Source organism: Elephantulus edwardii, unplaced genomic scaffold (assembly GCF_000299155.1).
Source record: "Elephantulus edwardii isolate Elephantulus edwardi_28Jun2011 unplaced genomic scaffold, EleEdw1.0 scaffold00170, whole genome shotgun sequence".
NCBI classification, from domain to species: domain Eukaryota; kingdom Metazoa; phylum Chordata; class Mammalia; order Macroscelidea; family Macroscelididae; genus Elephantulus; species Elephantulus edwardii.
The window spans coordinates 2,208,487-2,224,281 of record NW_006399920.1 but is presented as its reverse complement, the minus strand read 5'-3'; the positions used below and the strand labels follow the sequence as shown (position 1 = coordinate 2,224,281).

Sequence of the window (15,795 nt, the reverse complement as noted above, 5' to 3'; positions counted from 1 at the left end):
CTCAGTGCTTTGGGGTGGTTTTGACTCATAGTTACTTTATAGGTCGAGCTAGAAATGCCCATAGGGTCTTCCCAGCTATAAATGTTTACAGAAACAGTTCATCTTTTCACCATTAGCTGGTTAGGGAGTTTAAACTAACAAACATTTGGTTAACAGTTGAATTCTTTTACCACTGCGCCTCTTTTACCTATAAGATCACTATTCTCACAACTCCACTTCAAATTCTGTTTTCTTCTCAGACCTATCTACTGAACATTTAGACTCACATTGAGGTGTCAGTTTAATATACTCAAAGGAAAACTTCAATACGCTGCATAAATTCTCACACATCAAGTGATTTTCCTTTCTGTGAGTTTAAGGAAATAACAAATGTTAATTATAACTTTTACTTTAGTTTGTCACAAGTAGAAAGTATTACCAACCTCCCCTGGAAAAAAAAAAAAAACCAACCAAAATCAACAAACCAAAAGAGAAAAATATGCCAGCTTTGGTGACCTTGGCATAGTACAAAGGTTTCCCCTCACATCTTATCTATGGAATTTCAGTTTTTCAGGATTATTGCTGACCTGACAGCAACAAAATGAAGTCAAGAAGAGAAACAAAGGCTCTGCAGATGAGACATGGGCATCTCTTTCTCTCTGTCTACAGATGACCAGTGAGAATCTTGTGACTTTTTATTGTTAGATTTTTTTCCTGGTTTTTGCACCCCTGAAAGGCTACTATTTACAATGATGACTGGCTTCTTATTAAAAAGAGTAATTTCAAATGTATTATCAAGTTGGATTTCCAATGTCTGATAGAGATGGAGGAGAAAGTCAACTGCTGATCAAATTTCTAGTGACATTGTATGAGACTGACAAGCTTCACTGGCTGTCACACAAAAATTAAAGTTAAAGCATAATATGCAAAAATGGTTTGGGGAATATTGTGGTATTGTGTAGCCCTGTGGTTTTTACGTTGGACCAGATAATATAGCTACTATTCAAATTATGTGCCAACTCGAATACTGAACATGAAGAAACTGAAGATATTTAACTCCTGCAATAGGAAATTAGTCATATATACAATAAAACCAAGTTGTTAATGATTGGAACACAAACGTTAGAAGTAAACAGGTAAACAGGATACATCAGTAGTTGAAAATATGGCCTTGGTGTCAGAAACAACATCTGAGATTGCATGAGAAAATTAAGACCAGCTTTGCAGACGCTGCCACCTCAGCAACAGTCTTGTCTACTTTGCTCACACCCAGCCATGTACCCGCGCTGTACCTCAACATAGCCATCGATGGTGAAGTTAGAAGCCATGTCTCTTGTTTGCAGATTAAGTCCCAACGACAGCAGAAAGCTTCTAGGCTCTGAGTCCAGGAGAGGGAAGACTTGGTTACAAGAGTTTCTGCTTTCACAGAATTATTCCTGGATTTATGTGCCAAGGTGGGGACTTCACATGCCATGATGATACTGGTGGCAAGTTCATCTACAGGAAGAAGTATGATGATGAAAACTTCATCCTGAAGCACACAAGTCCGGGCATTCTATCCATGGCAAATACTAGAATCAGTCTGTTCATTTTTTATATTTAAGTGTACTGCTAAGACTGAATGGTTGTATGGCTGGCATGTCGTCTTTGACAAGATGAAAGAAAGAAGAAAAAAAAAAGCATGAACATTGTGGAAGCCATGGAGGTCTTTGGGTCCAGAAATGGCAACACCAGCAAGATCACCATTGCTAATTCTAGGCAACTCTAATGTGATCTGTATTTTATGTTTTCTCTTAATCTCCAAACCATTCCTTCTACAGCTCCAGAGATCATCCCTGTTGTCCCCAGTGTGCTTGCAATAGGTAGTAATCTTTGTGCGCTTGCTGCAGTCCTCTGGGTACCATAAGTTCTTTCTTTCCCTCCAAATTTGGCAGGACTGCAGAGTTAAGCTTGTGATTAGGAAATAAAAACTAAACAACAACCACAATAACAAAAATTTCTTAAGACCATCAATTAGTCATTACAAATATCTTCTCTCCCCTTCACCTCAATATAACCAGTTACTCTACACTAAGAAACAAGGGCGTTTCCAAATTATTGAGGAGTAATGATACCAGTTTGAGGACAAAGATGCACCTGATTCAAGTCATGGTCTTTTCAGTTGTTTGCTATTCATCTGAGAGTTCGACCATAACTAAGGGTGACAGAAGAGTAATTGATGTCTTTGAACTGTGGAGTTACAGAAAGATATGTCCTGAAGAAGGTGCAGCGAGACTGTTCCTTAGAGGCAAAGATGATGAACCTTTTTCTCACATACTTTGGACATCTTGTTAGTAGAAGTTATTCCTTGGAGAAAGATATTATACTTTGGGAAGGGAGGGGGCAACAAAACAGAGCAAAACACTCAACCAGATGGGTTGACATGGCGTCTGAGGTAATAGGCTTGAATGTGTAGAGATTGTGAAGATGTAATAGGAAAGGACAGTGTTCAGATCAGTTGCCCATAGGGTTGCTATGAGTTGTACTAGATTAGACAGCACCTAACAACACTACCAACATGCAGTAAGATTGCTGGTTCAAACTCTGAGAACCAGAGGTCTGATGATACATCAGCTGGATGCAGAATCCAGGCTGAGCAAAACAGCCTGAGAACTTTGCTAGGACCTCTATATAAATATTCCAAAAAATTGGGTCAAATTCCCTTTACATCAAATCATGCTGTAAATCTGATTTGAGGTGTGTTGTGTTCCAGCCTAATCCCCTTGTAACAGATTGCCTGATCACATTCGTTTACTCCATGTAGCATGATTTAAAATAAGAACTAAACCAAAACAGCACAACCCAAAAAACTCACCTCACTGTATTAAGTTGCATCCAACTCTTAGCTTATCTTCCAGTGGTTGCCAATGTTTTAAATGTCTCTGGAGGGGACTGCCAATCTTTCTCCTTCAGAACCACTAGCAGATTCAAACTACCAGACATGTAACCTTACAGTTAGCATCATAATTCCTTAAGGATGAGACAGCCAGTGCTCCCATGATTATATCACTATAAAATGAACACATTACACCATTGTATAACTGTCAACCACTGAGAATCAATACCCTGACAAGCTGACACATATTATAGGGGGGAAATTAAATGATTACATTCTATAATTTGGCCCACCAAAGTAATATCTTTTTTTAGATGCAAAATATTTTTACCCTATTGAGTCATCAATATCAACTTAACTCTATCTCCATCTTCTAACCTGGAAACTCAAAGGGCTTACCGGAAAGGAGTTGTGCATTCAACCCAAAGGCAGGCAGTTCTAAACCACTAGCTGCTCTAGGAGGGAAATATAGACTATCTACTCTCTGTAATTTATAGCATCTGGAAACCTGCTGGGGTGTCAGTTATGAGTCAGTTCCAACTCGACAGTGCCTAACAACAGCAATGCATTCCGACCTGAAGCAATATTCTTCCTCACCTGTGAATCAGGAAAGAAGTTACCTGCTCCCAAAGCAGCTCTGCTTCCACAGTGCATGGGAAGTTGTGCTGCTCGCCCAACGGCAACGCCTTTCTTACAGTTGGAACCTGCTGGCAACTCTGAGGGAGGAAGATGGACAGTCTCCTTCTATGCGAATTTCAGCCTCTGAAAACCTACTGGAGGGTCAGCTAGGATTCATTTCTGACTCATTGACACTGAGTTTGAGTTTTGCTTCCAAAGGACAATGATGAAATGGGTACAAGATAGAATATTGATTACAATGTGAGGAAATTACAAGGAAAGAAGGGATAATGGATACAAAGCAAGTACGAAATTCAGCCTAACAATTTACATTAGCTCTCACACCTTGAAAATAATCCTCTGGTCAAGACATGACTGTTTGCAGCCCTATAGTATTTTAATATTTTCTTCTGATATTATAATAATTTGGTACATATGTACATTTTTTAGCAGGCATTAAAGGTTTCTTTTGCTAATGCATAAATTAGTCTTCTAAATGCTTTTGATTCAATCTTACATTGAAAGTACAATTATATTTTCATTTTACATGGAGGAATTTAGACTCAGAAAAGTCAATTAATATATTCAGTGTTCTGTAGCCAGTAAGAATTCAAATCAGAATTTGTGTTCACATTTATTTGATTATAAAATCCATTCTATTAACCACTACAGTATGCAATTTTAATTGCCATAATTAACAGATAGTTAGTTGATAAATTCCCAAGTTAATTTTTGTATTTATTTTTTTATTCTATGGATGACTGAAGAAAGCTGTTTTAAATTACCATAAATTAAATAATGCATACACCTTTTAGATAACTTTTAATTATTTGCTTTCAAGCCATAGTCTTTCAGTTACTTGTTATGCATCTGAAAGTTAGATGATGAGTAAAGATGATAGAAGAATCAAAGCCTTTGAGCTGTGGTGTTGAAGAAAAGTGCTGAATATCACAAGGAATGCCAAAAGAATAAACAGGTATGTCTTGGAGAAGGTGCAGTCAGAATATTCCTTGGAGGCAAGGGTGGTGAAGCTTTGTTTCACATATTTTGGATACGTTGTTTTGAGGAGGCAATCCTTGGAAAAGACATCAAGTTTGGAAAGGTCAGTGAAAGATAGGAAGACCCTTAGGGAGGCTGGTTGACAACAAACTCTAACTATGGACTCTAGACTACCAGAAGATGTATGGGCTTAAGTATATATCAGTGAAGATGGTGCAGGATAGAGCTAGGTTCAGATTTGTTGTTCACAGGGTTGCTGTGAATCATACTCATGGACACCTAAGAAGCAGCATGCAGGATTTCTTAGATATTTGTATATGTGTGCATATATCTCTCTCTGTATCTATACACACTTTTCTCGTTATCAACAAATAAGAACCAATACAAAATTGACCCTCCAGGAGACTTTAAAAATCTGTAAATCAGGCAGAAGAATACTGCTCATCTTTCTTCCTCAGAGCAGCTAGTGGATTTAAACCCTTGACCTTTGGATTGGCAGGTTGGCAGCACAACTCCTACCCATTATGCCACCATTGCAATAGATTATTAGAATCTTTACTGCTCTTTTCCACAAATGGCTTCTCTTTTGAAAAAAATTTGGATCTGTAATAGATTTGGAATGACAACAGTTATCTCTTTTAGGGGCTATCTCCTGATTATCTCAGTCTTCTAGATCAAATTTGAGAGTAAGTAATGTTTAAGAAAATTAGAAAAAGCCACAGTATTTTTTACTATTGTTGTTAGATATCATCAAGTACACCACGATTCATAAATATGCCCAAACGTACTACAATATCTACTATGCTCAAACCTATTGTTGCCGTCACTATGTCAATCTTTTATTTTTTAATCTTTATGGGTTTGTTCTTTTATCCTAAAGACCATGCCTCTCTGGTGATTCAAATCCACCAACTGGTCTGAGAGAGAAAGATGAGCAGTCTCCTCCGAAATATTTTATTGATGGCAATGAGCCTGAGTCTATTCTCCAGATTCAATTAAAGATTCAATGAATTATGGGCTTGTCTTAAGCAAAAATTATACATATGCATCCACACATACACAAACTTACATAAATAAATCTATTATAAATATTCTAAAACAATTTTTATATCTAAAATGGAATTTATTATTCTCCTTTCTAAAAGGAGATGATGGATGTCTGTAAAAATAACAAGAAATCTGGTGTCCAGATGCATCTTTTCTATTGTTAAGTGTAAGAACTCCACTTGACAGCTGGGGACTGCAAATGAGTTTAGGAAGCAGATGATGACAATGAGCTAGTTAATTCAATACGTATGTGTTTCTAACAGCCAGAAACTCGAACAGATCTTGTCGGACGCCATTACCCAATGGGCTGCCAAGCCTGGTAAGGAGATCTCTTTAAAGGAGATTAATATTTTTCTGAATTCAATATGAGTTCCATGCAGATAACCCAGTATTTCTCACATCATTATAACAATCAGATGAGTCTGGAGAAATTGAACCAAGAAATACAATTTACATTCTTCCCTGAATACTCGAGGTTATTTTTTTAGTTGTTTTATTTTTTAGGTAAACAAAAATGGTTTCTCTATGTGTGTGTGTGTGTGTGTGTGTGTGTGTGTGTGTTAGAAATATATTGAGGATAGAGAGATATAATCATTTTAAGACTACTGGGAGTTCAAAGAATATATTTTCCTCTTACTCCAAACAAAATGGGCAATTTACTATTGAATCCTGAACACAAATATATGTCTAGCTGACTGGCCATTATAAATGAATTTTACTCAGATCTTTGCCACCATTTCTATCTGATGTTCTTTTTTTCTTACCTATAAAGTGTGGATTTGATATCTGTATCAAGCAAATATTAAATACTCCCAAATTAAATTATGGCTTCTTGAGGGCAAGAGCAAACATGTGTCCATCCTTTATATTCTCCAAACACTGGTTATCGTACTGTACACGTCTTCTTGGAAGCTTCATTCACACTACTTAATAAAATGCAATGGGTAAAGATGTACAGAGACAAAAATTCTACTTATAACTTTCTTACTTGTACTACATCTTTAGTCTCAAATGTTCATACTTCCAATAGAAGAAAATATAAAAGTCGACAAAGATAAGACAGATACACATGAGTGATTGTTTGAACATTATATTCAGTACTGGAAAAGTAGAGATTCTCTTCTACATACTTGAAAATATACTCTCTTTCTTAGAAAGGTATTTTGCACAAGATGCTCAATATCTTTTTCTTATCTTTATTTTTTAAAGTTAATTACTTGAAAATGACAATGATTCTACTGAAGCATACTCATAAAACAACACTTGACTCCTGTAAGATTAAATAATCTTCCTTGAACTGTTTCATAAATACAGATTTACGTTTTAAGTGAAGTGTCAAACAGTCCTATTTGGCCTATAACTTAAAGGTTCTTGTTATTTTACCTGATATCATGCTATATATAATAGAGTAAAGAAGGAGGAAGATGTGAAACAGGCTAAGAATAACATTCACTGGAAAACAGAGCTACCAAGTTCCCCAGATAGCTTTGATGCACGGATTGGTCACACTTCCAGCCTGCTACAAATGTGCAAACGTGGAATGATTGCAACATATACCTGAAGGGATAACAGAAAGCAGCAATAAAGGTGCAACTTTATAAACAAAATGTAAGCTTCCACATGGAATAGAAAGCTCTCAGAATGGTTGTTAGTAGGTGCTCTTGAGAAGGATCTGATTCATAGTCGCTGAAGAACATTGCTTGCTCCTCTGCCATCCTCACAAACTGCTGCTGGGTTTAAGTCCATTGTTACAGCTGCTGTGACATTTTGTCTGATTGAAATATATAAAACATTAAGCTAATTGGGTGTTTAGTGCTATGCTAAAGTAAATCTAAATGGATGTGCTTACTAAGTATAGTACCGGCTTGGTTGAGCCCTGCACCACAATTTCTTGTAATCATTGAACACATTAAGAATTAGAAGGAAGAAGAGGGAGCTCATATATGAAATTTCCCCCTAATTTTAAAGACTGAAGATTGATTTTTAGAATGATTTTCCAGATCTCTGCAAGACCCAAAGTACCTTGGGGAATTTTTAAAGGGATTAGACTAGATTTATTGTCACTTCTGAATTAAATATAATTTGCTGGATACTAATGATTTGGTGACTATCAAACCATAGGGTGCTTAATGCAATAAGTGTTTACTGATTACATGTTCATCACAATGTGTTATATGATTTTTTTAAAAAAGTAAGGAAGATATCTCTCTTTTAATTTGCTTATAGTTCATTGTTGGTGTACTGTTGAGATGGAACCCATCCATAGCTGACCTGCCAATAGGTTTTCAGAGGCAGTTAATCACATAGAAGGAGATACAGTTCATTAATGAAATTAAATGAATAAAAATTTTATTATAGTCAATATGTTGTTGTTGTTATGTGCCATCGAGTCGCTTGTGACTCATAGCAACCCTATGTACAAGAGCTCTATACGCTCTTCTGTCCTGTCCCAACCTAACCATCTCAAATGCACTTATTCCCACCGCTCCAGTCACAGAATTGATCCATCTCATCAAAGGTCTTCCCGCCGCCCTTCCACTCTGCCAAACATGATGTCCCTCTCCAAGGACCAGTACCTCCTTACAACATGCCCAAAATATGTCAGACGAAGCTTCAGAATCCTTGACTCCAGGGAACATTCTGCCTTCACCCTCTCCAGAACAAACCTGTTTGTTCTCTTAGTAGACCATGGTATATTCAACACTTTTCTCCAGCACCAAGCTCAAAGGCATCAATTCTCTTTCTATCAACCCTATTCACTGTCCAACTCTCTCATGCATAGCACATAATTGCGAAGACTATACCCCAGATCAGGTGCACCTTAGTCTCCAGCCTGACATCCTTGCTCTTCAGTACTCTTGAGAGGTCCCTCACAGCCGACTTTCCCAATGCAATTCGTCTCTTGATTTCCTGGCTGATGTTATCAAGAGTGTTGACTGTGGAGCCAAGTAAACTAAAACTGTTAACTATCTCAATCTCTTCACCATCCATGCTGATGCTGCCAATTGGCCCAGTGGTTAGAATCTTTGTTTTCTTGACGTTGAGCTTCAGTCCAAATAGGAGGCTGTAGTCCTTGATCTTCTGCAGCAAGCGCTTCAGGTCCTCCTCAGTTTCAGCAAGCAGGGTTGTGCCATCTGCGTAACGCAGGTTGTTGACGATTCTTCCACCAATCCTGATGCCACATTCCTCTTCGTATAGCCCAGCGTCTTGGATGATCTGTTCTGCATACAGATTGAAAAGGTATGGAGACAGAATACATCCCTGCCGAACCTCTTTCTTGATTTTGAACCATGTAGTGTCTCCCTGCTCTGTTCTGACAACTGCCTCTTGGTACAAGTATAAGTTTCGTATTAGCACAATCAACAGCTTGTTGTGATCCACACAGTCAAAAGCCTTTGCATAGTCAATGAAGCACAGACAGACATTCTTCTGGTATTCTTTGCTTTCTGCTAAGATGCATCTGACATTAGCTATAATATCCCTAGTACCACGACCTCTTCTAAATACAGCCTGCACTTCTGGCAGTTCTCTGTTGACATATTGTTCCAAACGTTTTTGGATAATTTTCAGTAGAATCTTTCTTTGCATGTGATATCAATGATATTGTTCAATAATTTCCACACTCTGTTGGGTCACCTTTCTTGGAATGGGAACAAATATTGATCTTTTCCAGTCAGTGAGCCAGCTGGCTGTTCTCCAGATTTCTTGGCACAATTTAGTGAGCACATCCAGGCCAGTGTCCTTTTGTTGAAATATGTCAATTGGTATGCCGTCAACTCCCGGAGCCTTGTTTCTTGCCAATCCCTTCAGAGCAATTTGAACTTCCTCTTTCATCACCATAGGCTCTTTCTCATATGTCATTTACTAATATTTTGAAATATTTTACCTACTTTTAAATAAAATTGGGTGGTTGATTATTACACGTTTCATTTTTAGATGATGACAGAGAATATTAAATGGTCTTTTTAAGTATAAATTTAGTCACATGTCCAAAAAATAAAATCTTTAATCTTTTCTTAAAACTATTTGTTGTGTAGTAAATTAAGTAATAATGCCCTTCCTGCCATAATCTTTTTTTGTGTGATAAATTATAACTTCTAGTCTCTGTGTTTATGATTCCATTCTGGAGTGGGTTTTTTTTTGGTTTTTTTTTTGTTTTTTGTGTTACGGAGGTATTATTTTTGGTGGAATATGTTGTGAATTCCCATCTTACTAGTTGGTATGGTCCAAGATGCCACTTTACTTCTCTTGGAGGGATGAATTACAGCCCTGAGATCCAATAAAGAAAAATGTACTTGAAAGGCTCAATCCTACTCTGGACACTACATCTATCCTGAGCCAGCTGGATCAATTCTTCTTCTGTCATCCTCAGTTATTGTCCAGCTATCATATGCACAGCAAACAACTGAAAAAACCAACTGTATTAGACACACCTAAGTCTCTGGACTGGCATCATTGCTCTTTAGCACTCAAGAGATATCCTTGATAGTAGATTTTCCAAGTGTAATTCATCTTTTGATTTCATGACTGCTGGTGCCAAAATTGTGCATCAGAACAACATGAAATTGCTATTAACTTCAGTCTTTTCTCCATGTATCATGTTGCTGCCTTTAGGCCTGGTGGAAAGGATTTTTGGTTTGGGTTGGGTTTTGTTTTTTGTTTGTTTGTTTGTTTTTGATGTTGCAATGGAGAGGAGAACCAGAAACCTGGCATGGGACGGAGCAGACATTGAGACTGCTATACCATTGAACCAGAGGTAAGAGTCTTTTGCCCTAGTTTACTGTAGGATTGAGGGTTGGTGACGGAGCCATTATTGACAGGCCTAAGTTTTGTAACACTGATCTAAGGCTGTAGAGCTCAAGGCTAAGGTGCCTCTGAGTACATTTTAGATGTTGCCTTGACTGAGTGAGTATACTTTGCTACTAACCTCAATTACAGCCTTTTGACTTTCCTAATACGGTTCTCTGTGGTTTGTGGGCTATCACATCAGATTTGTGATCCAGTAAAACAGTAAATTGGTGTTGGGATGAGTAGAAGGAGTTGCTGAAGCATGGAGGGACATGTCTGACTTTATGGGAATTGGTTGTGTTTTCATGCTGTTGTTGATGGCAAACGTTTCCTTTGTGGAGTTGATAAAGGTCAAATAGAGCTGTTCCCAAGGACCCTAGCTTTTATAGACATTTTACACATTTTGTTGCATCACCTATTTTGGGATGACAATAAATATGGATAAATATGGATCTCTTCCAGTTAGTTGGGCAAGTAGCTATCATCCAGATTTGGCACCATAACCCAATCTTCCATCATAGTCAAGACTTTTAAGTGAAACAAAATTTATTTATCATTCATGACCTGATTTGGATGAGTTTGGAATGAGTCTCCTTTCCCTTGTTTGGGAAAGACTACTTCAATTTAAGATATACAGTGGGAAGTAAAGTAGAAGTTTTATTTTATATTTATTTTTTAGTAGGACTAACATTGAATATGCCAGCAACTACAGCTTTTTTCTTACCTTTCATGGATACTGTTATTTGAGTAATGCTTTAATCTACCCATATATCTATATCATACTTACATAATCCTCTTACTCTTGGAAATTTATTTTTACAGCATAATATTTATACTCATGATACTTAAATTTCAATTGAAAACAACATGAAAGAAAACAAAGCAAACTACATATTCATATTCTAGATATTTTTCAAACCTTACAAATGCCCATGTAATTTAGTTTCTTAAATAAGAAACTATGAATGTTTCTATGCATATTATAAACATATTAGGGGTGTGTGCACACATAGTGATTCTGTGGGTATGTATCTATAAAAATATAGATTTGATTCTGCCTAGGACAGAACTTTAAATGTGATGAAACACAGTGCTCCTCTTTACTCAAAAGCTCAACTACTTCAGATAAATGATTTGTTCAATAAATCTATTCAAGAAAATTATAAGTTTTTAGATATGTGTTGAATGATCTTAAACAAAAAAGATTAACTTGGAAAATAGACCTAAAATTATTCCAAAAATGTAATGATGACTTTTACAGTCAATTCAAGTGGACACTTATGATCAATTGACTTAGAAACAATTTGAGAATAATTTTCCAATTTAGAATACTTTATCAGGCTTCATAATTAAGATAAACATTTTTCTCATTTTGAAGGTGCTGGACACTTAAAATTTCAACCTAATTTAAAATGTTCTTATTATTTCAAAAATAATAGATGACTTTGATCTACTATTGCTATTAAAATACATGACACTAATTCTACAAGATTAAGTATAAATGACTAAAGAACAGATATTACAAAGAAGACAATTTTAAGAAATCAGGTAAGATTAATGAGCTAAGGATATCTTTTGGGAAGGATGTATTTTAACCTAACTCTCTCACAGAGTTTAATCTAACTTTCATATGAGTTGGGTCTAGATTTACTGAATGCGGGTGACTTTACAGGAAATGTGAAATAATATCTCAATATTAGAAATTTAAAATGTGAAGTCTGACATTTACATTCAAGTCCTTTTCCTCTATTATTAGTTATGCGACCTACAGCAATTGATTGAATTTGCCTGTTCCTCTGCTTTATCATTGGTAAAGTTGAATTACAGCAATAATTATAAGATTAAAACAATATGGGACTAATGAAATTGTGACTTTATATTATTTAGTACATAGGCAAGGACTCTGAGGCTTCATCTGACATACTTTGGTCATGTTGTAAGGAGAGACCGTTCCTTGGAGAAGGACATCAGGCTTGGGAGAGTGGAGGGCAGGCGCAGGAGGGGAAGGCCCTCTGGGAGATGGATTGATTCAGTGACTGGGGCAATCTGGATGAGTGTGTCGGAGACAATGAGATTGGCACAGGACAGAGCAGAGTTTAGAGCTGTTGTACATAGGGTCACTATGAGTAGTAAGCGACTTGATGGCACATAACAACAACAATAACAATTATTTAGTACAATTCCTCACATCATAAAAATAATTATTTTGTGAGAAAAATAAAATCTGTGAAGAATAAGCAAAATCATCCATGTAGTAGTAACTGGTCCCTCAGTAGCAGGCAATGTCACAGGATCAGTCTGTCACTGTTGAAGTAGACAATGTTGAGATATTGAGGACAAAGTTAGATAATGATGACAGCATGGACCTGCATTAGTTATAGCCTACCTGGGCCTTGGCAGAACGAAGTATGTGGTACAGGTAGTCTCTCACTGGAATGAGTTCCAGTTAGGTAAACTTAAGATCATTTATTTCCTTTCTTTTTAAAACTTGTACATCTCAACCTTATTATATCATCTTAGAAGGAAGTTATGGGAACTTTATACAAGTACTAATAGAGGGAAAAAACCTGCTGAGTTATATGAACACCCTCCAAGCGTTTGATCAGGATAAGAGGATGGAAGAGATCAGTGGAAAATATGTTCCTATGGCAAGAACACTGAATTTAGAATGTGGTGTCTCTGATGATGTGAAACAACCCATAGATGTTTTTTTAAAAGTAGCATTGGCAGACTCAGGCTTAATTGATTTTAAGGAGGAAAGATATACTGAAGAGGAAGTTAATGCAGAGGAGAAAAGAAACTTGGTGAAAATTTTTGTAGTGAAACAATTGGCTAGACTTTTTTTCCTCAAATAAACCAAGGTCTTTAATTGCTTGAAAATAAGGTTACAAACGATGATTGCTTTGCTAAAGTCAATGATCATAGTTTCTACTTCTTTCTCAATTAGTTTAGGTAGATAATTGGTTTATAGAAATGTGTCCATTCCTTTTAAGATAGTGAATTTAGTAGAGCACTATTTTTCACACTGATTTATTATGTTGTACTGTCACCCATGTGACAAACATTTTTAATTTTTTTATTATTTATTTTAATGAAAGTTTACAGAGACTTTGGATTTACATTCATTCATTGTGGTACACTTTCCTCCCTAGTGATAAACTTCAGCTCTTAACAATTTTTTTCATAAATTATTTTGAAAGTGTCTTAATTGTTCTACAGAATCAATAGCTTTTAAGGGCTATTTTGTGACTATTTGAAAATATTTCTTTTTCATTTCTTTAGAATACATTATAGAAAAGAAAGGGAGAAAATGTTTTATTATCTTGTTTGTGTCGATGTTTGTGTAGAGCATACTTTCCACATGAAGTCGTGCTGGACTAAGTTATAAAATACAATTACAATAGACAATTATAATAATGCATGTGCTTTGGCAAAATGATAATTTTGATAATTTATGGTTGGAATGCCTGATGAGACTTTATTAAATCAGATACTGATCTAGCTTGTATCACTCTTGACCTCACCATCTTTTTAAAGGGAAGAAGAGGGATCTAACATCCCATGGACTTAGAGTTCTTGGGCTAAACCTGCATATGCTTGCATCTTATACCTATTAGTTGCAATAACTATTTGCCTGAGTTGTCTTTACAACAATGTAAATTAAAAACTGTGATGAGATTATTTTATTCATGTAGATTTTTGAGTTGTTTCTGTGAAGAAAAAGAAACAACAAACCACCAAAACCGCAAAACAAACCAATTTAGGATTGTTGTTTTCTCTAAGCATTGAAGAACTCTTATAGGTCCCCTTGTTATAATTGCCCGTGTTCTTTGAAGAAACATGTTCGTTTGGAAGAGGACAACTAGCCATTGCTTATAAAAGACATTATGTAAGTTGGTGGAACGAATTCGCATCCGGTGAGTGTATTAAGAAATAAAGTGCAGTAAGGGAATTGGTCTATTATGTAAAGCATAGTTTTAAAATCCCCACAATAAAACTCGATCATTTGCCTATAAAAGAAACATCACAGAAATGATCAGGAGCAAGAAAATGTAAGAAGAGAGAGCTGGCATCTTAAGGCAGAAAGTTTACCTTTGGGGCTAAATGCATGGTACTATGGCTCTGTAGTGTGTACTGTGATTAGGGCTTATATATGTATCATAAATAGGGAAAGCTGGTGGCTTAGTGATAAGGAATTGTGCTGGCAACCCAAAGGCCTGCTGTTTGAATCCGTTAGCTTCTTTGTGGGAGAAGATTGAGCAACCTCCTTCCTTATGATTTTTTGCTGTTGTTATGAGCTGTCAAATCCCCTGAAAACCTGCTGGAGGGTCAGTTTTGGGTTGGTCCCAACTCAACAGCACATAGCAATAACAACGTGGGTCAAGGGCTATAACATTAAAGATTGCTAGAGTCCTAAGAAAGAGAGACTGAGAGAGCGAACCAGCAAGGGAACTTAATACTGTATAGTCTGTAAGCAGAAGCTTAACTAGCCAAAAGGACAATATGCACAGCCAAGAAAAGGTATGCATAGCTGAAAGGGTGTTGGTAGAGCAAAGAAAAGGTTTCCTAGGAAGGAGTTGAGAGAAGTTCTGTCTTCATGGCATCCATGGCTATGAGAGAGTTGGTCTGCATTGGAAGAGCTGGCTTTTAGCCTTCAAGGCTTTGCCCGTGTGTTTTGTGAAGCTGATCCTGAGTTTTGTAGCATGTTACTTCCAAATTGATTCTGTCCCTGATACTTTCTACCTGATCCAAATCACAAATGTTAGCCTATTAAATCCCTATTAAACCAAATATATGTTGTTACAGTTTGTGAGTTTTGTGAGATGTAGCAGCAAAGTACTGAATCCAGTAGACAGAGAAGAGAACCAAGGAGTTGGAGAGTAGTCAATGTCAGGAATGAAGGAACCGTACAGCAGCTTGGAGATGTGGGGAATCTGAGAACTATTTAATCTTCATTTCGTAGGAATCAGATTTGCACTTATTCTTATCAAGAAAATAGCACAATGAGTAAGACCAATAATTGAATAGACAGCAGCAAAAAAACAATAAGGAATATATGAAAGAAAAGATACATTAAATTCATTACTTTGATTTTTAAAATATTAGCCAAATTTGCATTCATTTCCTACCAAAGGTTATCTATAGCATCTAGTAAGATGAAACAATAAAACTAATGAACTAGTGTAATTCTTAAAAGTATTTATCTTCATTTATCTTTATGTAATTAAAAAGCAAACTCCAAGGATATAATTGGATTCTTGTTGATAGTTTTAATGTCTGAATTAATTTTGGTGCACTAAAATAAATTTATCTGCTTTGGGAGTTGAATGGTAGTGTAAATAGGAAAAGGTCAGTGAGCAATTAAAATACATTTTTGTACATTATGTTATCAAAGTATTAAAATTAAAATTACATAATTGTGCTTAATGTAATTGGATAAGATCAACATTATTGCTTTAAAAAATTATAGGCTATGTAAGATATGCTTA

At 36.2% G+C, this 15,795-nt stretch overlaps 1 pseudogene; it reads left to right on the top strand.

Annotated features, from left to right (window-relative positions):
• The first annotated feature begins 1,083 nt into the window (after positions 1-1,083).
• LOC102851191 lies at positions 1,084-1,747 on the top strand (annotated as a pseudogene).
• Positions 1,748-15,795: the final 14,048 nt, after the last annotated feature.